This window comes from Aquila chrysaetos, chromosome 5 (assembly GCF_900496995.4).
Source record: "Aquila chrysaetos chrysaetos chromosome 5, bAquChr1.4, whole genome shotgun sequence".
In the NCBI taxonomy this organism is placed as follows: domain Eukaryota; kingdom Metazoa; phylum Chordata; class Aves; order Accipitriformes; family Accipitridae; genus Aquila; species Aquila chrysaetos.
Window position 1 is genome coordinate 50,929,359 of NC_044008.1, and position 23,708 is coordinate 50,953,066.

Genomic DNA, 23,708 nt, shown 5'->3' on the forward strand with positions numbered 1-23,708 from the left:
AATGTGCTTGAAGAGACAAAACATTAAAAAAAGAGCATTTAGTTATGAATTCTCAGTGCAAAACAAGTTGCTTCCTGGTTCTTATCAGAAATATTATACAGAAGCATGACTGCAGATTATGCAAGTAGAGAGGAGGAATAAGGAAAACAAAATCCCAAATGTTTGCGGGTTTTGTGTGTGGTTTTTCAGGGGGGTTTTTTGTTTGGTTTTTTTTTGGTTTTTTTTGTTTGTTTGTTTTTTTGTTTTTTGTGTTTTGGGGGGTTTTTTGTTGTTTTTAACAAGCACCAAGCAATTTTGTAACTGGGATTGGCTAGATCAAAAAGAGACAGTGACCTATGCAATTTTAAGGAGGGAGGAACAAACCACCTCTTTTAAAAGTGAAAAGTAGGGCAAAGACCACACAGACAATGTAGGCTTCCCTCACTCAACTGAGGGATGAGGCAGAGGTGTGACAGCTTTTACACGTGCACACTGTAGTCCATGGTATTGGCAGCTAGTGTCAACATGCCTCAGACTAAGTTTAAACCAAAAATAATGTAATGGGAGATGCACAAAGCTCAGTGTGGGCTGCAAAATTCAAGTGAGCAGGCAGTTTTATACTGAGATGATTATCTTGCCATGAGCTCTTGCTGAAAACATTGTATCTAAATAAGACAGTTCTTTGAAACCATCCCAGTTAAATTTGAATTCATACTCCTGACTGCAGTGTGGGCATACTGTCCAAGGCTGAAGACCATTAGTTAAACAGAGAAATGGTACCGCACAATGCATAGTAGTGGTTTCTTCACGCTGTCTTTGCTCTCTTCTACAAACACTTCTCAGAGAGGAGGGATAACTTTTGCCCTGAAAATTTATTCCTTGATCTCTCATGCTGGCAGGCTGGTGACACTGACACCTCTTTGCTATTGAAACAACTATAAAACGTATCCATGCCATACAAACAGACCCTTGTTTCTGCATCTCTTGCAGCTTAGAAAGTTCCAGGTCCCACACATTCATTTTTGCCAAATTGGCAGTTGCTAGGAAGCATAAGAAAAATGCTGGCAATGGTTCTGTGGGACTAGGGAACATGCAGGCAGTTTTCCTGCAGCACAGGAAACAGACAGGAATTTTCAAATGACTTTCCAGGCCAGAGACATCCAGGGATGTCTACCAGTAAGAAACCAAAGTAACTGCAAGGGGATGATGGGAATGGGCTAAACAATAATGATGCAGCTTTTGTAATGAATTTAAATTGGACACCTTGATTTACTTACCTACTCTAGTTGAAGTTTCTATAGAGACAGAGAACTTAGTTAAACACTGATAGCTTGCACAGTCTATCACCACACAGAAAAAGCAAGGTTTTAAATAGGAGGTAGTCAGCCTGAGCTAAAATACAAAGAGATAAATTGCAACTGATAATTTCAACTAAAGACTCCCTTAATGCATGAGAAACAGTTCAAGAACTGTTCAGAAAATAAACCAACACTGCATTGCTGCCACACTTTAGCAGCAGTTTCTCTTCTTACACAGAGGAAAATAGCACCAAGCAGAAAGACTGTCAGAAACCTGCAAGGTTAAAGGTATACCAATAAATGGAAAGGTCAAAAGCCTATTTTTACAGAGCACCAGGCCTAGCTATTTATTGCTTTCCACTTTTGGGACAGGGGGATTGTAAAAAAAAAAAAAAAAAATCTGATACCAAGACACAAGATCAAGCAACTGTACCTAGACTGCTGTTTTCTGAAATATTCTTCTCACACATTAATGAAAAATCACACGGGCAACTGCACTTGGTAGCAAATGAAGTGCAAGTCGATTCTGCCCATAGAAGCTAGTAGCAATATATCACAGTGGTGAATTCTTGCCATTTAAAATATGATTTAAACATGTAAAAAGTGATTCTAAGTTCCCATTATATATGCTGTACATAATGTACTTTTATCTTTGATCACACCATACAATAATCAATTATACACAGCCTTCTACTAGCAGAAGCCTTCTCCATTCCAGCTGCCCAGTTCTTGCAAGGGGGTCCATCAGGGCTCTCAAAGGCAATCATAAGCTTCACACTCTGCAAGTGCTTAGGGTGTTTAAGGATCTGCAGGATTTTTCCCCCTCTCCACTTCCTCCATGGTGCTCATTTATAGTAAAATAGGGAAAATGCTGTTGGCAAGAAGATACAGGAATGATTTCCTTCTCTTGCTACTTTGATGATTCCCCTTAGGGGACACAGAACAAAGAAAATCAACACTGGCATTAGCAGGGAAGATCCAAAAGTCTCTTTTAGGGCAAAGGACACAGGTTGTGAAATAGCTCTCTTCTTCTGGATCTATTTAATACAATTCAATTGTAAACTTCACGTACCTGACTGCACCTTCTTTTTTGTTGCTACAGTGCCTGATGCCTCATGCAACAGGGTACCGCACAACCTCTACTTCTGACAGACAACACAGAAGAAAATAAGAAGTAATCCCCCCTCAATACATGGAGAGTTACTACAAAAGGCAATTAGGGGAATCTTCTTCCTTCAAGAAATATCAATATTTTCTCAAACTCAGGGATGTTTGTAGAAATTCACCAAGAATTGCTGTCCCGAGTGAAACTTAACCATTTTAACATTACAAACACTGAATACCTTCCTTAATCCAGGTTTAAACTGACAAAATATAGACAATTAATACAGGTAATTTTGCAAAAAGCCGCAAATATCTGAAGTACACATTGTTTTCTTGTTAGTTCTTGACCAAAAGACACTCACTGTTTAACACATAACACACAACAAGATAATCAGGGAAGCAGAGTGATTCATGGGACCTCCGATCTCGTAGAGTTCTGTATTTGCAACACTTCAGGAAAACTAAAGGCTGGAAGTTCAGGAAGGCTGCTTGCTGGACTTTCAGCTCCGTGACCTGTATTCAGAAATACTGTACCACATCTGACTCTAAAACCTGTGATTATTTACTGTATACACTGTACAGCGACAAGTCCCTTCCAAAAATATAAGAAAAAATTGGTTTGGGAAATCTGTCAGCTTTTTAACTTTGAGCACCAACATCACCAGCACATACTTCTCATCAACTAGTTGTACCAGAAGAGGCCAGGCCGGGGTGGAATATGTTGCACAGTTCCCGATTCTTTTTGGTCCTCAGTGAGACCCACTGGCATAATTTAAAGTAGGTCTTCATAAGATCATAAATGGATAAAATATTTCTTAGATATTTTCAAAAGCACAGATACATGATACAAGACTTTTCACAAGTTTTGAGAAGAACCAAAGCTAACTAAAAGGTTGATCAATACAACAGTGTTGAGTCAGAAACCCCACTTAATTTACAGTGGTATAAACACAGAGTGAATAATTCAACTTGTAAACTCATCCCCTCATGTTTGTATGTGTACACATATACACAAGCATGCTTACACACATGAAACACACGTGCTTACACATAGGGCTACTTGAAAAACAAAAGAATATTCATGTTTTGGCAAAATACTATTTTGCTTTTACTGGCATGTAAGACCAGGCTGCACTAGGCATATTTTAGCAATAATGATCAAAGCACAGGCTTCCCCTGAAGATTAATGACTGGCTAAGAGGATAGTTTGAGGTCTGTTTACCCCAGCTGGTCCTTAATTCCCAGGAAAAGCATCTGCAAAGCTTATTATTGCTATAAACTTAAGATGGAGGGAGGGGTTATGCTGTTTCAAATGATATGTACAATGACTTTTTAGAGACTTAATGTCTTGTATATTAGCCAGACTGTTTAAACCATCTCTTAAGGAACTATTCATCTTGAAAGTAAATAACTTCATACTTCCGTAGCCGTGCTCTTCATGTAAGCACTACAAACTCCTTTACAACCAATTCATTAACTGCCCCCCCCCAACTCCGCTATAGCAAGTGAGGAAAGAGATACACAAGGATCATTTCACTCTTCATTGAAATACAGCTACATCTGGGTGGAGAATGAAAGCTATTTAGCAGCAGACAGAACTCCTATGTAATTTTTAGGACAGAAAGCAAAGAATATCATATTTACTCTAAACTGAAGAGGATTTAGCTACATAGAAAGCAATTGCTTGACCTAACAGAAACTAATGTGTAACACTCTTGGAAAATATGCATGTGGTTTTTCAGACAGATTGTGAATCTCTTATCCACACTGCTGAACAGCTACTCAAAGGAATAATTTCACTGATTTAATGGAGGAACTGTTCCAGTTTGAGTAAGTGGTTTCCAACCTGAATCTTATTTATCACAGTGGTCAAGAATGTCATGGCTCACCAGAAGTTTCCAAAAGCCTGCACTTAAGATAGAAATGTTATTTCTTAAAATATATGGAATTCTCAGTTACAATGAACTTGCATCTTAAAATACAAAAGAACAATGAAGATAATATGCTAAGCTTAAAGTCACATCAAATTCTGGATTATTAATAGCAACTGGCCCAAGAAGGGGCTATGGATTTTAAGTTATTGTAATGTGGCAACCAACTGACAGGTTAGATTCAAATCTTGAAGGTGTTTCATTTAATTGTATATACGTTAGCAATCATGTTTAGACTTGAAGTAGGCTATATACTATACTTTCCTGTATATTTTCCCACAGACATAATCTAAACAACAACAAAACAAGTTGTTTTTAGCATCATTATGAAAAAAAAAATAATAACTGGATGTTCCAAATTAAGCATGTGATTCAAACAGTCTCTTTATAAAGGATGAATAAACCAAACAGGATTAATTTATTAAGATTCCAATGATCGAAAGCCTATTCAGGGCTAGTAAAAATATTCATGGCCTTGAATGGGATTTGCATAAGACAAACGTGTGTTCTAAACAAACTTTACCTTTTCTTGCACAAATAAAGTTGCTTTGCTATGTAGAGCGAGGTTCAGAAAAGTGTGCAATAGTTTTGCCACCGAAAACCCCTTTTCTGCTTGCATCTACTGAATTTTCTGTATCTGTCACTCTCTTTTAGAAAGACAGGCATAATAATAAATACAACCTCAAGTTAGGTCTCTAGATTCTTCATTATCAGTTTGTAAGGTAGAGGGTAGACTAAGTGAACAAAAACAACCCAGTGGAAGATGGTGTAAAAATGTATTTCTAATTTTTTATTCTCATTATCTGAAACAGAGCTCTCAAAAAATGCATTAAACTTCCTCAAGTGCTGTACTCACTTCGGAAAGAGCCAAAGGTTTTTGGAAAACCAACTTCCAAGACGGTTGAATTTACGTGTGTGCCTAGGTCCTTTCCTATAATTAAAGGGGCCTTTCAAACCACGAGCCCATGGGCTTTCTGTAGCTAGTAGGAATGATCCTTCTCTCTATGACAACTTTTAGCTTGTTCCAACATATCTCCTAAATGAAAACATCCATAAATGGAAAATAAGCTGATCTCATTTTTGCAGGTAGGTGTGACGCAAAACAGCAGAGTAGCCTGGTTGTTAGACACCCATACCTATACTTACTGGGAAAACACTCTTTGGACATTAAAAAGGGCCACTGCCTGATCATGACAAGACATGATTAACATAATTTGTAAGCATAGTAATGCATGGTATTTCTAGTTACACACACAACTGTGAGGACACCAAAGGAAGCAGAACTCCTCTGCTGGTATATGCTTTCTCAAAACTTTTACTTTCATGCATACAGCAGGGTGGCAGGATAACAAAAGTAAAACTTTTGTTTATGAAAAATGCTGATTTTTATGTTTTTATAAACATACCATGTTTATAAAAGATTCTGAGTAGGCTGACATTATTTATTAGCACATCATTGTGTGATCTTACACTTCATCACTTTGTTCATTTCCTGTTTTATGCATATATAATGAATCCATGTAACTGGTTGGTTTGGTTTTTTTTTTTTGGGGGGGGGTTGTTTGGTGGGGGTTTTTTTTGTTTTGTTTTGTTTTTTTAACTTGGCCTTGTATAGCTGAGCCATTTTCTCTGGTTTCGGGCTCCCTCCAGATGTCCTGACTAGTCCAAATCTACATAGTTTTGAGAGAGAATACCTATGATATTGTGATCCTCTTCTTTTGGTTTTGGGGTTGTTGTTTTGTTTGGTTTTTTTTTTTTTTTTTTTTTTTTTTTTCCATTTTTACTACTGGTGTGTTGTTTTAATAAAGTCTTATTGGCTCCGTATTCCACTATTCTCGACTACTTCAGACAGTTACAGTGTATGAGCTCAGATGGTACTATATGAGAACACAAGACGACAAAGATAAGATTATACAGAGATCCCAACAAATATAATTGAAATCAAATGACCTGGTAATCCAAACAAGATTCAGACAGCAAAGATAATCAGAAAGATAATCCAGTGAGTAATACATATTTGATACCTATGTCTTCATTGTTCTTTAGCTTCTATTGCATCAGGTAAATCACCTAGACCTGTGCAAATTTAATATAAAGCAATGGCAAGACAGACTTCAATGTACAAAGAAAGGTACCAGAAAAGCAGCTACTTCACTGCTTTGAAGCAGGTTAATGTGGAATCCCAATACAATTCTAGCTGCAGAACATCTTAGGGAACACGATAATGTCAGCAATGTTTGAAAACACAATCCTACCCTAAATCTCAGAAATGACTGCAAATTCTGAACACATTTAGCAAAGCATCTCTAAAAATGGTAGTTTCACAGATGTTCCTGAGTTTATAAACTGATTCGTAGCATTTTTATCATACATCCGGGTGCATTAAGATGAAAAGAACTACCCGGCTGTCAGTGTGAGTAATTGTGTCTGGCAAAAAAAAATTCCAGTTTAAAATACCTCAATAACAGCACAACACCACTTCTTTCCTTTAAAATAAATGCAAACTCAACAAATCAGATCATGAAAAAAAACAGGAAAAAAACATTTAAATATGGGTTTAAACACATTGTTTTATATATTAAACATAATATTTAAAAAAACTGATAGTGTTTTCTCCTCAATAAGGACTTAGCACTGCTCTTGCTCCACAGTCAATATGAGTTTTACTGTAATGATAAGGAAGGCAGGATTGGTTCTTCAGGTCATGTTAGAGGATTTATCCTAACACAAGTCAAAACAGTGCATCCCTGACTTCAGCACAAATACCCTTTATCCTAGGAATATTATTCATACCTGAATCCACCAAAATGTGTTTCCCAGTCTGAAACTTACTTATTATGAATGAGGCTCTAATTTCAGCATCAACTGGGTAAGTTAGAACTTATTCAAGCATAGATATATCACATTGAGCTCTGAGCTCTTAGGATATTTTTAAAGCAAGCAGTATTTTAGAAAACTGTATTGCACAGAGCAGTTTAATTCACTTTGAAAATATATGACTTTTATTGAAAATAATGGAATTATCATCTAAATAATATATATATGTCCAAAAGAACATAACTTTACCCATAAGACTTTATATACATTATGCTAGATCAGAGAATCTTTTAGATGCTGGATATGATGTTGATACTTAAGCACTATCAGCTTCTATGACTACATCTGTATTCTACCATTATGAAAGCACAATCACTTTTATCATTATGCTTTAAGAAAGTGAAGCAGAAAAAGCAATTTTGTACTATAAAGGGGGCCACTGCTTTTGTATTAAACTTCTGCAAGTTGGGGTTATGCCTTAACTTATGTCCTGAGAGAAAATTAACAATATTGGGAAACCCAGCAATGTTGAGTAGGTGGCTTCCAATAAGAAAAATAAATATTGCTTCAAGAGACAAAAATAATTTAATCCATCCTGTCAAAGAAAGCCAACTTGTTTCACTTAGTTAACATTTATTATATGGGGATATCTTGACAAAAATCAACTGTACTCATTTTGTTCCAACTACTATAATTACTGAATATTTAACTGTGTCAGGATAGAAGAAAGTAAAGAATAAAGTCAATTTTACTATGAAAAAAATGCTTGTAAGCCTATACTAAAACTTAACTTCCTATAAATGTCAGATTCAAAAAGATGCCAAACCATTAACATAATATGCTTACATTTGAGCTCTGTTAACGTATCAGTTAATTATCCAAACTGTCTTTAGTGAAGACAGTTAATTCCCTACTTTCTTCATGTACTGTACCCGTTATATTTATTTGCAAATGAAGGACCAGAAAGTACATTTGTTTAAATGTTATTTACAAGCACTTTCGATGTGCCTCCAATGTAATATATCATCAGCATAGTCTTTGATTTAATTGTTGCCGTCATTCATTTTTGTGCACTAACACATGTAGGAGTTCCAAACGCCAAAATACTCTTGCCTTTTTTTTTTTTGTGCTACATACCAGATTTTGTAACCTGTGTCAAGCTACCTCCGATGCTTACAACTTGTGAACAGAGGCCAACAATGAGCCTCCCCAGACACTAAATCATAATCTTCATGTTTTTCGTATTTCACATTCTAGCCACAGTTTCAACATCCATACCCCGTGACATTAGGGAAGGATAAATCAACGCGGATGACAGCTCCCTTGTAGAGACTGGTACGGCCCTGGGATCTGCCACACCCAACACCCACAGCTTCTGCCAGATGTCTTGAAGAGTTTTGTGGTATTAACCCCTTCAGGAGTAACTAAGAGTTTTGTGCTGAACATTTATTAAGTAATTGCTCTTTTTTTTTTTTTTTTTTTTTTTTTTTTTTTTTTTTTTTGGTAGAAAGAGGAAATAAACCCCAAGCCTTGATCCAGCTTAATAAAACTTTGACTAACTAAAAGACAGATAGTGGGCTATCAGTTATAATTAGCAAATAAGTACTCATATTTCCTTAAAGACAGGAATCAGAAATTAAGAGTTAGCGTTATACAACATTCCTTCTTTCATACCATGGTGTGGTCCCACATGTTTATATAAAATGACACAGTAAAAATTTGAAAACAGTTTTATGTTCACTTTTTGAGACCTAGGACACTGCTTTACCTTCTTGGAATCAGAATGCTCATTAACTGCCCTTGAGCCAAACAGACTATGCAGGCCTTAAATCAACAGGATTTCTAACCCAAAATCCGTACGGTAAACTCTACAACTGTTTCTCTGGGTCTGATCTGGCCCCAGGGACATAAATTTGCATGCAACTTCTAAGTTTGTGAATAGTCCCTGGGCTTAAAGTTGCACATGTGCTTAAGTACTTTGTTCAGTCTGGGTCTGAGACAGCTACTTTAAAATGAAAACAGAAGCCATGTAAAGAATAACATTGTTAAAACCAATTTTCCTCCGTAAGGAAAAAATGTAACAAAATAAACACACTGATTCCTAAAAGCACACACTGACCCAACAGTAAGTAAACAGCAGCTAAAAAGCCATCAGCCAATATTAATGCATGCCACTTCACATAAAAGGGCAGAATCAATTTTATTTAAAAATAATAATAATAAATTTGAACTGTATCCAAGATTCTTTGTACGCTATTGCCGGCAAAAGTATCTGTGGATATAAACAGCAAGCAAGTGGTCACAGCTCTAAGAGTAAGACTGGCCCCTATTCTTCACCTAGTTTATTTTGTGGATTTGAAAGTAGTTATCTAGGCAATTTCATTTGTCTCTCCTGTACAAAAAGTGTTCACCTCTCCTGTTTGTGTATGGCTTTTCATAAAAAAATAACTCAGTAGAAAACTATTGCAAGGCTAGCACTATTGACAAATATAGTTATGAATATTGTACTTACTAAAACTACTTCTGATTTGCTTTCAAATGGGCTAGGATTCAAGTGGAACATCAGCATTTCTTTAAACAGTTATAAAGAATACATTTCAGGTTTCCATCATTTGTGGAAGAAATTACACTGAAAGTAATAGTTATTTCAGCTCTTGCTGAAAACAAACATACAATAATCAGTGTTGAACTTCATCAGAAAAAAAATAACATGCTTACAACTATTTTTCATTTGGAGAACATGCCACTAATAATGTTAAAAACACTGAAAGTAACTATCAACAGCTCACAAGAAACAAACTCAGATGCAGTTTTTATAATTTAAATTAATTGCTCATAAATATCAACACTGATGGGCTAAGAGCTTGTTCTCATTTACTAACATTTCAAGACAGAGGATGAATTTTTCATTGTTTGGTTCACACCAATATCTTGAGAAGAATTTTTTTCCCCTAAGTTTGTTCTTTATACGTGTGCTATATAAGTTAAAGGGTTAAGTAACCTTTATATTCTAAAGAGCAAACTGTTTGCCTCAGGGCCATCTCCTCCTTACTCCTGATGAATTGGCTGACACTTCATGTATCATACATTACTTTTCACTAGGAAGTAACATTTGGTTCCAGTCATGGTGTAAGACCTGACTTTGGAAGTATGAAGCAATATGGGGTAGATCAAAAAAATTTAAGTACATCATCATCTGCTAAATAGTCTATAGCTAAATATAAATGTGTATGTTTGTATTCAAAAAATGGTCATAAAAGTATATAAAGAGAAATTCTATGCATACTAAGATGAATAAAAGACCAACTGTGAGAATCAATATCTGAGTGACAAGACACTTTTCTGGACTAGAATGAAAGAAATGCTAATGTTATTGAGGGCTTTGCACTAAAAATATTTGTTAGATATAAGCTAAACACAAGCATAACACTTAAAAGTTATTTTTTAAAAGAATTATTACAAACAAGATTTAAGTAGCAACAGCCCAACAAGTAGCTGGCAGAAACTGACCTAGGTTTCAGCACAAAGGCACAGTGTTGATTCTTTTCAGTGTATTCTGCAGAGGAGAGGAGGTAAAACTCCTGTTTGGAACAACAGCAGGAAAGCAAAAACAAAAATAGTGGCATCAACTTCTGGTTTAAATTTTTTTGTCACAAAACATTTAGATACTTATTTCAAAAACAACTGCAGATGTGTTGTCACTTGTGTGTGTCAGAACTTGCTCAGGAAGTAAAGTAAAAAAAAAAAAAAAAAAAAAAAAAAAAAAAAGAAATTCTACTTGCCAGTGCTCAACTTTTCCAAGCTATTCAAAAGCCAAATTAATGACTTTTGCAAAAATCTCTATAAAACCATACTATCCAAAGATACTATATTAATTTTGTGAACTAAAATACTTCAGTAAGTACTTCAGAGCAGTTTACAAAGCTTTGCAAATATTACATGAGACAGCAAACCAATCTTTTATAATTAAAAAGGGTTTGAAGTTTTTAGTAGGCAGAGATTGAACTTGAAGAGTTAGGCTTACAGTTTTCTCTTAAATATTTTTTCTCTTGTTGTCTTGCTTTCTAGCAAAACCTGTGCTTAATGGATAAGATTTATATAATCCTGCATCATATTACTTACTTATCAAGCTCTGTGTTTCAGGATATAAATGTCCCCCTGTAAAATGATTCAAGCTACAGAGACTAAATTCAGGTAAACAGGCCTGGAACTGTGTACTGCTCCTTTGTGGAGGGCAGCTCCTTCCATTAACTATGCATCTGATGCTTCTATGATGGAGTAGTAAAGAAGGAATGAGATTAAAAAAAAAAAAAAAAAAAAAAAAATCAGCAGACAAAGTCTGGCTACTGAGGAAGGAGGACCAGGTGGTGAAAGCACAGCTCTTGGGTGGAGTTTCTGCTCCTGGGCTTGGCCCAATCCCCTCTGTGATCTTAGGCAAACTGGTCGTAAGACACTAGGGTTTTTTCTTGTGCAGCTCCCACTGCCAGTGCTTCACATCTCTGAATCATCAGTGCACCTTCCTCCCTTTCTTCTGTGGATGGGAAAATGAATGCTCCCTTACCATAAAGGTACAGCAAGGGTTATTTCATAAACATTTATAAAGCACTTGAGACTGCAGAAGCTCTGGACTGCAGGTTATGCAAGGCCTGAATATGAATTTTAAGCAAAATACCTCTATGAGATGAAGGAAGTGGTCAGTGTAATAGGTACCAGAAGAGAGAGGAGAAAGGATGCTTTTTTTTTTTGAACATATTATTTTCAAAACATCCAGATGGTGTAGAAGAAGAAAAAACTGGGGAACAGAAGAAAAGAAGCGTGCTTAGGTGACAGACTTTAGTGAAGACGGGGCAGGGGGAAATAGGAATAGATGGGCCAAAGCAGAAGGGTACAGAGCTCAGGAATATAGATTTCTCAAACAACAGCTGTCAGCAAAGAGTTACAAAATACATTTACAAAACAGAAGTCTGATCTCTCCCCAGTTAGCTTATTTAACAGCATGTTTATTGTTACCAATAAGCCCAGTGAGGTGAAGATCTGATGTGTGAAGTTCCTTCTACAGGCTCTGCCCTTTAAATCCTATCATATAGCTAATGAACACGGTTCTATGGGTTTTACTTCAGAGTTTTTGCTTAAGTGAAAAATAACATTAAAATACATGTTGAAAAAAAAAAAAAATACAGGTTGCAAAGTTGAAATTTCCCCTGTTAATAAATGCCAGAGGGCTTGCATGTATGTGTGCACCACAATTCAGTTTTACGTCTCACAGTATGATTATCCGATTATTCCATTAAAAAGGACAAGACATATAAAAGATCCCCAATAAGTCAGCATTATCTTCTATGTGTGCTGAGTCAACCACGTCCCCTGGAAGGCACATAATGATAAGTAATTAAATGAGTACCATAATGCAGAAGTCAGCCAGATTAAGATTGTCCAGGCAAACACCATTCCCAATTTGAGAATCTGGCTTTGCAGCCTTTTCTTTTAATTTTCCCCTCTCTCAGACATAAAGCTTTCTGCATTAGCACGATGGTCATATATTTGAGATCATCAGTGACATTCATAAAATGCTCAAAACTTATAACCAGTTGTCTTTCCCTCCTAAGAATTCACTTCACTGAAGACTTCCAAAGCTGTCTTTGGCATCTGGCTTTGAACAATGGTGTTTTGTGATTTATCTCTCATAGGTTCTTGTCCAGCTGTATGTTTGCACATATAGCTCACAGACTGCTATGTTAGCTAAAATCATTAAATCCTGAGCATGTTTGTTTGCTATCCCAACCAGAACTAATACAAGCACTCTTTTTCTATGATTACAATGATTTAAAGATAAAGGAGAGGATGGAAAAATCTAGAATGGGAACAGCCAGTATAAACACCAATAGCTGAGGAAATATCCTGTATCCACTCCTTTATTCACATGAGACCATAAAAGAGCCAGAGAGCTGATGGGTTTTTTGGTTGTTTTTTTCAAATAGAAGCATCCCTGAAAGATTAAAAAACACTCCGTAATTCAAAACTGCCTTTCAAAGCAGTCGTACAGCAATTGAAGAAGTGACCAACTGAAGCACACATCAAATGAAATGGTGTAATTAAGACAACCTATTTCACAGATAAGCAGTTCAATCTTTTGAAGGTAACACATGCTGATTTGGCTACAAGAGGAACTGCAAAAAGGGTTCTAGAGAAAATGTATTGGGATGTAAAGTTAAAAAAAAAAAAAGGATAAAAGCATTTTTGCACTTCCCTTATGAGTTGCCTTTTTGGTTTGTAGAGACCTTTGTACATGAAAGGGTCACATTCACCTATGAGTAATAAACATAATCAGAAAGTTTGCTCACAAGAGTGCTCAACTGGGTTCCAGCCTCTCGGTAGTTGAGAGAGAAGAGGCATTCCCGAAACACAAGATGGGATGTTTGAATGCAGGAGGAAAGAAACCTTAAACATTAACTCATGACACAAAAACATAGTGTTTGTGTAACTCATTAAAACTTGAGCGTCAAAGCTAAATCTAAGAATTTACCTTAAAAAGCGGTACAAGTAAAATGAAAACAGAGGGCCTTTTGGAAGATTCCTGATGGTAGGCCTATGACATTGCTGTCAAATTTTCAGTGATTTTGGGTACAGATATGTATATTTCAATAAATTCCTATGACCACAGAAACATTTCCTTTACTGCTATCGAAGTCTTTAAAAGGTAGCAATTAACCATCATCGAAACGCGTAACGCCTAAGTGTCCCAATGGAAAGGGCAAAAAATCATGTCCTCTGGCAGTCCAAAAAAAAAAAAACCCCAAAAACCCCCAAAACCGTCAAAAAATCGAGGCCAAAAGCAACCTCGTACTTTCGCGGAGCACGGGTAGGGGGAAATTAACCGTGCCTGCGCCCGCGAGGCGTTTCTCTCCGCGCCTTCGGGGACGCGGCGACAGAGAGGCTGTTTTCCCGCCGAAGCGCCCACCGTGCCCTCGGCCGTTCGCGCTCACGGGGCCGGGGCCGGGGCCGGGGCCGCCGCCGCCCCTCCCGCCCCGTCCCGCGAAGCCGCCGCGGCGTCGCGGGGGCTGCCACGTGCGGTCGGCGAGGCGGCGCCGCCGGGCGGGGAGCGGGAGAGCGGCGGCCGGGGCCGGCCTGCCAGGCTCTGAGCGCCCGTCCGCCCGAGGCGACCGCGGAGTCGGCCCTGACCCGGCCCCGCCGGCACGTCCCAGTCAGGGACCAGGCGGCCTGCCTGAAGGCGCCGCTTCAGCCGCCGGCCTTTCCCAGAGGCTCCGGCGGGGTTTCCCCGCTTCCCGACGGCGCGCCACATAACCCCCCGGTCCACTCACGCCGCCGCTGGAGGAGAAGCCGCCCGCCGGCCCCCGTTAACCCGCCGGGAAGGCACTTACGGGCTCCATGTCCGACGGGGCCACGAAGCACTCGGCTCAGCGGCTGGTCCTGAGGCGGCCCGAGCCTGGCGGCAGCATCCCCTCTCCTGCCAGGCGGGGCGGCTCTGCCCCCGTCATGATTTAACGCCCGCTCCCCCTGGCCGGGGGAGGGTGACAGGCTGATTGTCACCTGCGCGGCTGTCACCCCGCGCTGGGCGGCCTCGCTCCGCTCCGCCCCGCCACACCTGGGAGCGCTTTGCAGCCTCGGCCCCGGCCGGAGGCGGCCGCCACCCCCGGCCGTCCGCCTCTCCGACCCCGCCGCCGCCGCGGCTCCCTCGCTACCAGCGAGCTCCCCTCAGCTGTGGGCCGCTCCGCCAGCAGCGCGGGTTGGGCGGCACGGCGCCCTTGGCCCGGTTTCCTCGCAGCGGGGCTGAGCGTCGCCAGGCTGAGGGCGGTGCGGGAGCGGGGCCGAGGCCAGGCCCGGGGGGTTCCCCCGCCAGGCTTTCGGAGGAGCCACTTTGGACATGGAGGCAGTGCTTCTGGCTTGGAGAAGGCCACAGCTCGGGTACGGTGAGGAACATGGTCCTTGACTCCTCCGAGGAGCCTCCAGTGGGGAGGGACCTGCCAGCGGTGGGGCAGGCTCCTCTCCAGACCCCACACCCGCTGAGAGAAGGTGCTCAGGACCCTTTGACAAGAAGTGGCCTTTCCTGTCAGTCAGTGCATCAGCACAGAAAGTGTTTCATGGAAAGTCTGAATCTGACTTCTAAAACGGTCTGAAGCGGGAGTGATCCCACATCGGTGTGTGAAGTTACATCAGTGTAAAACTGGGGAGAGTGGCAAGAGAATTAACCTTTTCTTCCTCTTCTTCTAGAGGCTTCCACAGCTAAGAGGGGCCACCAATGTGGTCAGGAATGGAGAAGTGAATAGTTGTCTGAATTCCATTTATCTTCCCAAGAAGATATAGTCATTTAGAAATACTGACTCCGAGGTATGGATCCTATGGACTACTACATATATAAAAAATGAGAATATTGGATATTCATTGTGTGCCATATACGAATTATAGTTGTGCATACCATATACACAGAACATAGGGGGAACATATCTTAGCACCTTCTTGATATTGAAGATCAGTTTGCATGGACATAGTTACACCTTTACTGTTTTATTATTTGTTAAATAATATGTACTTAACAAGGACCACTGTACATGATTTCATATAGCAACAGGTGAATATACTTAGATGCTCATAGGACGTACAAAGTTCGAACCCTGTAATCACTTTATGGCCTCTGCAATCTCATTGAGTCTTAGTGAAAACAGTAACTGAAGTCAACCAACTATCCACAGTTACTCACATGAGAAAATGTTTACAGAATCAGCTTACTAATTAGACAAAAATGTTCAAATAATGAAATAAATAAGGCATATTACAGTAGGCAAACTGAGGATGTAACATGAGGCTTTTGATATGTATAATATCTGCACTGAAATTCTTTAATGCCAGGTTGTGTTATAACTATTCAGAAAGCAAGCAGCTTTGGGGGAAAAAGTTGTATTGATTTAATGCTACAAGGGAAGTTATTAGTATTCTTTATTTAGTCTTGCAATAAAAATGTGGGAAATACACAACAGAAAAAAGTCTCTTAAATGAAACTTTTGTAAATGTTTAGCATATGATCACCAAAATAATGAAGTTCACAAAGCCACAATTTTTCTTCTTCATGTAAATGGGTCTTTTCAAATTCAGAAGGTTTAAAATGCCTGTGAATAATAGAGATCTTATAGACAACTCATTCTACACACAACTCTCCTGTTTTATATCATGATCATCATGATTCTGAAACAGAATCAAAGAATCTTCAATTCTATAAACAGGAGTTTAAAGACTCATTATTTTCTTCTTTGAAATGAGTCGATGCTCTAAAAGCATAGTGCTGAAAGGCTGCCAAGCTAATAGTCCAGTAAGCACTAGGAAGAGATTAATTTTATACCTGGAATGAGTATATACAGTTTCCATTCCATTTAGTGAAAGGGCTGGAATGTGAACTAGTGTTTCCTTCACCGTGCAGTGTTATGTTAAACCTACAACAGAGAGAGTCTGAATTCAGGACTGTGACCAGCTATGGTTGTTAGTCCACAAAAAGTAAATCAAAATGCGAAGTTTGAGATGCTTACTAGCATTTTTTTGCCCAATATTTTGTTGAATACTGGTACTGGTACTCTGAAATTAATGTGAATATTTGGGAATGCAAATATGTTATGAGCACTTCTGTTTACTTTGAAACATGCCTATATTAAAATGGAGAGGTGTGTGCTAGCAGGCATGGTCTCCTCACTAGAGAGCTCTGCCTGAGGCGTAGCCAGAGTTGTAATCTCCAGGTGTGTTCTTCCTACTTTTCAAAGGATGCCTGATCAATAAAAAAAGACAGAGTGAAGGCAAGGCAATGGATCTACTTCCACAGACAGGTTAGCCAGCAGTAATTACAGAGGAGATTTGGACTTCCAGACCAGTTTTGGAAACTATGCCTTTAAAGGTTTTCAGAAAAGCTATATTAAGTTGTCTTTTGTTTTCCTGTTGCTCACTGTTGACTGTTCTGAACCCCAGGAAAGGATTTCTGAAACAACCCCAGGCCTTTCTGTTTGTTAATCATGTTAAGGTATTTGGTGCAATATACTGGGTCATCCTACCAGGACCCATACATTGGGTCATCCTACCGGGATTATTCAGATTTTGTTGTTCAGTGTGAAGAAATGTACAAGGAACAGGAGGATGACATCTCCATACCTTCTCTAGGGCAGCTGGAAAAGAAGGCAAGCATTTCTTGCTTGGAGGAGTTCAGTCTAGGTTACCGACCAGGAAGAACAATGCTGAAGGAGGGTTTTTTTCCTAAGCAAAACTGTGAGTAAATTGCATTCCTGAAAAATTATCAGTTCCTAACGGACATTCTTGGTCAGAAGTAAATGACATAGGATATAATGAACATTTGCAATGTTAAAGAATGATCAGAAGGAGCAAAAGCATTACAAGAGTTGTTCCTTTATGCCACATGTCATGCGAGGTTGCTATTCTGGACAGAATCGTACTGAGGTAGGTGACCACACCTCAAATTTTTGTGAGAAGAGGCATTGAGTCATCTGTTTAGTCCGAGAAAATCTCCACAAGCAATAGTTAGACCTGGTTGATATAACAGGGTCCTATACCTAGAGACTTGCACAAGTAAATGAATTGACTGCTAAATGAGGAAATTGATAAGCCACGGAAAGGCTATTTAAAAGTATTTGAGAGAATGGCTGGGCCTAGTGGGATGTTTAACATAACACTAGATTTCGAATAAATACCCAAACTTCATGGTTAATTTTCATATTTGGCTGAGGAAGAAATGTGAGGAACTGTACCTGTAGAAGGTTTTGTCAAGAATCCCTTGGAACTTTTTTCAGTCATGTAGAGATTCATATTACACAATACTAAATACAAACCCGGATAAAGTATTCATTTTTTTAGGCTCTTTGAAACTTAAGTATGAATAAATACAACTTTGAAGTAAAACCACATAGGCATATAAAACTTAAGGCCAGAGGTTTCATTAGCCTATATTGTCCAACTTCTCAAATACCAGAGATCATTACCTTTTATTCTTACTCTTGTGTTTAATTCATTAATACACTGCCACTGCAGATCCCAGCAGCTACGGAGACACTCTGGACCCCAGATCAGATTATTTTCTGACTCCCTTCACCCTCTGGTTATTTTCTGTTCTCCAGCTGTGATGACTTCACTCCATCATAGTCACTCAGATGCTATTACATACTACATATGGGAGAAGCAACATTTGCCCATAATTTGTTTAGAACTGCATTAGAAAAAAGAAAAGTTGTACATATCAGAAGAATAAAGGGTACAGGGGTAGTTCTGTTGTAAAACGGTTAGCCTTGTCATATAATGATTACTGTATTGTAACTTCATAATGAAAATTAGCTGTAGCATTTGATACACAAAGCTTCTAAATTATTTGCATTCTAAAATTGTTGGAAAATGCATCTAAGAGTAATCATGGTTCTAACCACTGGGGAAAAAAAAAAATCATGTGATCCATGCCAGCTGCACATTTTTGTTGAGCCACTGAAAAGTTACCCTGCATGAATCTTTGGTAGAGGTAGGATTTTTATCATGTATCAGTATATAAATTCAAGAGAATGAACAGCATCTCAATTTTTTAATTTTTTTTAAAATTTTTTTTTAGTAAAAAATTTGATTAATGCCACAGTGACCTCACACAGCTATGTTTTGTGCTTTTGGCATTTTGGCTCACCACAGCTAGTAGATAAGAAGGATATGTGACCAGCTGTAAAGAAATAAACAGTCTAATAATGAAAATGATATGGTGCTGTTTCACTTCTGGTTCATCTTGTTTCCTCTTGTACATTTATTGCAGGGTGGACATGCAAGGTTATGCTATCATTCAGCTAAAAAACTGGTTAGTAATGCCATGCCAGCTGCAGAGTCTCTGTCTTAAGCCAGCTGAGAGATTCTTCTCTCTGTGGGGCTGTAAATGTGAGTGACAATGGTGAAATCAAGAATTGCATGAGACAACGAATTCTTGGTTTGTCATTCTGTGGTTGGCAGTTGGATTGCTACATCATACAATGGATCATATAAAATACAGAGAAAAGGTAGCATAACAAAGTATTAATGAATGCTACTTTTCATTAAGTTGTATGAATATATGATTTTCCAGGATATTAATTTGTTTGGAGTAATGTCAAGGTGTATTAATCCAGAGGAAGTGGCATGAGGCATTTTGCATGTCCACTGCTGTGTACACATGACTATACTGACCAGTTTTGTGGGGACCAGGTCCACGGCCCTTTTCCTTTCTACTGGCTATCTCTGTAACAAAGGTAGCAAGAAAAGAGTACTCTGGAATTTTACTTTCTTCAGGTTATACAAAACAATTGAGACCCCTTGTGGGCTTCTCTCTGCCCAGGCAATGAGATGGCTCTTTCAGCGCTGGCCAGTGGTCAGTGTAATTCCAGTGTTTAAAAAGAGGAAAGAAAGTTTGAGTCATTGTGACATAGTAACTCATGTAACAATTTCTGAGGCAAACGAGGACTTTTCTGACTCTATTACAGCTGCACGAGCAGCATATGTCAAACCCTCACAAATTATATGCTCTTCTGTATCATTATTTTCTTTCACTTTGAGCTTTCTTTAATAAAGAAACATCTTACCATGTGGAATTACAGACCAGTTAGGCTAATTTCATCTATAGGAAAGATATTTGAAAGAATTTTAACAGATTAGGGGAAGGAGTATCTAGTGAAAGCATCCTTCAGCCTGATTAGTTGTATACACATGGTTTAGGAAAAAAGAAGTCATGCTTCACTAGCCTTCTGGAACTCTTTGAAGATAACACTGCCAAGATAGGGTATACCATGGACATTATATTTTTAGATTTTTAGGAGTCATTTGACAATGTTTTACCCAAGAGATTAATGCTTAAAGAGAGGGGAGTGAAGGGGCAAGAGAAAAGTTTGCTCACGAAATTGAAAAGTAGGTCTAAGAAAGAACAATGAGGAGCTAAAAATGCCATTTTTACTAGGGGAAACAGAATTTGTAAGGCTGCAGCACTTCTGTGTATCGAGTTAACTTGTTTACATAAATGGCTTGGATGGATGTACTCTTTTGAAACTAAAATAGGCTCATTATCATTCATTTGTAGTGCTAAGAAGCCCTAACAGGATTTGTAATCCCAGTGTGCTGAGCTATGTGTTGAGACTGTCCCTGCAGCCAAGTAGACACTGTAGAATAAAATTAGGAGGGAAGTATTATTTTCCTGATTACATAGAGGGTGTTCTGAGGCCAGGGCAGACTTGATCCCAGCCACAGAGTAAAATCAGTAGATCTGATGTGTGAACTCATTTTCTTAGTCATGAGACCAGATTTCTGATTTGGAGATGATACTTTGCAGGAAATAACAGTAAATTCCAAAGCACAGTGAAGTACTGAAAAGCAAATGTTGCCAGCCCAACAAATGTGAAATTCATTTCCAAATAAATACACATTCTAACCAGAAAAGAGATTTAAAGTTTATTGTAAAAGTATATCTTTCAGCATAACTTATGCATTGTAGGAAATGTAATTTTTATATATAAATGACTTAGAAGAACACATTTAAAAGAGTTATCTCTCCATGATGTAAAAAATCTTGCAAAAAATGGTGCAACATTCCTAATTAAAACTTGCTTGGTTCAAATATAACTTTCTAAGTTAAAGCCATATCTTAATTATTTCTATATGTTACAATAAAAGAACTAAGCTGCAAAGAGTGCTTATTTTGGCCCACAGCATATAGATAATGGTACAGCAGTGACAAATTGAGTGAGTGTGAGAACCACTATGTCTACAACTTGGGTTTGAAATATTAAACTTTGCAAGATGTGAACGTGACCACTCACATCAAAAGGATGTTCTAAGGTGCTGGCTGCCTCTTTCTGTGCATCCACTTCCCAGCATACTAAGCTTAAAACCATAAGTGGTAGATGAAATTTTCAAAGGAATTGCCTATACTGTAAAAAAAAAAAAAAAAAAAAAAAAATCTTTTTCAACTAGGGATCCATCTTGCATTCCTCTATGCCTTTTACCATATACCCGTTAAATACCCTCTTTAAAAAATGACACCCTACCCTTCTACTTTGGTTTTGAGTGCCTAAGAATCCTGCCTGGCTACGCTTCTGATACAGGATTGGAATTTACTCTTGCAAAGGAGACTTCATAAGACTTCAGCACAGATAATCCTGATTTACCATGCTATGAAATGGATCAGATTCAGATCTGTAATCTTAAAAAATATTGCTCCTCTCTTCCCATTCTGCTTATCTTCCCCACACTTTACTGAGAGTTCTTGGAACTACTCAGTGCTCCTCTCCGCCTGTTTGTAGTCCCCTTGCTTAGTGCATATATGCACATAACTGGCATGTAATTGTGGGAACAAATTCCTGTGAGGCAAGTTAGGGTGGTAGTTTGCAGTATTTGGTGCTGCACAGTTAATTGTTAGGGTATATGCTCTTAAATCTTGGTAAACATAAGGTAATTTTAGGTAGTTTGCTGCTCAATTAAAGTGGGCTAAGCAACTTTGTACCCACCACAGGAAAAGAGTGCATGCATGAATAGCTACCATGGATTAGGTAACACACTGTAAATTCTTACCTTTTCTTACTTCACAGTTAATGCCTGGAAATAACTTGTTCTGGTTGCTATGTCTAACTTGTTGAATGACTGAGTGATTGTAGGAACTAATCCATTCATTACCTAAAACAGCTCTTTAGCTGGAGTTGTGCAGGCTAAGGATTTTGATCTTAGAGAAAAGGCTGTAATCCTAGTTCATTATCCATGTGATTAATAGAATTGTGTGTTTAAGACCACCATATTCTTTATGCAAGATGACTGCAATAGGGTCTTTTATAATAAGACTCTGATATAGACCTTAGCCATGCTTAGGTTGGAAGTGCCACACCTCTTATATGGCATAAATAGGTATCTAAGTTAGAAAAGCTGCTCAGTGTGCTGTTATTGCTTGTGTTATGTCCTAAAGGAACATGAGTCAATCAATAATTAAGCCACAAAGTACTGCCTGTTGACATGGCAACATGTTCACAGATGTGACGTGAACTTAATGTCCTTCTTTCATGTCTCCTGTGAAAGTAAAAGTCTCCTAAGCTCAGTAACAAAGAATTGGAGCAGGCGTTGCCGGGGAAAAGGAGAAAATGCAAAAAATAGACAATTTCTTTTATAAAAATGGATGCCTTTGAACCTCTTTTCTCTCAAACCTACTGTATAAATGGTTTCTCTCTTTTTTAGTACAAGGACCTTTCCCTAATCAAAAAATCCCCAATTGCTTATTGCCAAATCCTTTTCAGAAGCATGAAATGAACTTCCTTATGGATCGTTTTCATTATTGCTTCTTTCCCATGTATTTCACCCCACCCACATTTTTTAATGGAGCTGAAGTGAACACAACTCTTTTAGGTTACTTCTGTTTAGGCAAGACTCTGTCTAGCTCCAAGAATAACATTAGCTGCTGCACTACAGATTAAGGGTTGGCATGAAGGTCCAAATGTGAAGTTGTCATAGTCAGTTGATGCCTGTTGTTCTGAAGACGAAAGAAGAAGCATGAGTTTGTGTGACATCAACTTCCGTATGTTGGGATCATTTTTGCTGGCTGTTTCTGCAGCTTCTCTGCACGTGCTCTCACTTTCACATTCTCTCTGCTTGCCAGTTACCCTATTCTCCTCTTGGCTTGCATGTCTTTCTTCCAAGCTTTCTGCAGCAGATGTTAATAGGCCTCGCCAACATGCTTTGTTTGCCACATGTGTTGCTACCTGTGTCACAATGGGTGAGGTTCTTTTTTCTTTTTTTCCAGGGCATCTTTTTACTTCTGCCTCAGTCGGTCTCTTGATCTTTCACACATTAAAAGTTTACTAGACATTTTTTCCTTTGGGAGCTTGGTGTCCTCCATGCAGAGGACATGTCCAGTCCAGCAAAACTACGCTTTTATAAGATTGCTTCAACACTGTTTGTGCAACCACTTTGCAGAACTTTGTTATTCATGATTTTATCTTGCCACTTGATATGCATAATAGCTTGAAGGTGCCGTTGATTAAATTTTTCCAATGCTTTGATGTACCAGTACTAGCATTTCCATGTTCCTCAGCTCTAGAGTGAGGTAAAAATTAGCACACTACAAAAAAGCTAGGTTTGGTCTTATGTCTAATAGTGTGCTAGTTCCAGATTTATTGGACCTAATTCTCCATCTCAGTTCATCTAAATATACAAAAACTTATTGATGTATAAAAGCCAACTGTTCTGAAACTCATGTTACGGAAAAACATTAAATGAAGGGTTTAAAATTCTCACATGTAATCCTTGCCCTTTAAGAAATCAGGTAACAGTTTTGATAGCTTAAATTTTATAAAGGTACAAATCTCAGCTGCAGGCTACTGCACAGCTGGGCAGTCTGAATGTTAGGTGGACCATATAGCCTTCAGCAAGTATTAATCCTAACCTTCCAGACATAAGATATGTGGAAAACTAATACACAACTTCAGTGATAAAAAGAGACTGACAAGATTGCTGAGACAGCAGGATGACTTCATACTTCATCAAATATGTCCCTTCTTTTCTCCTTTCCATTTTATTTTTAATGTATTTTCTTCAGCGT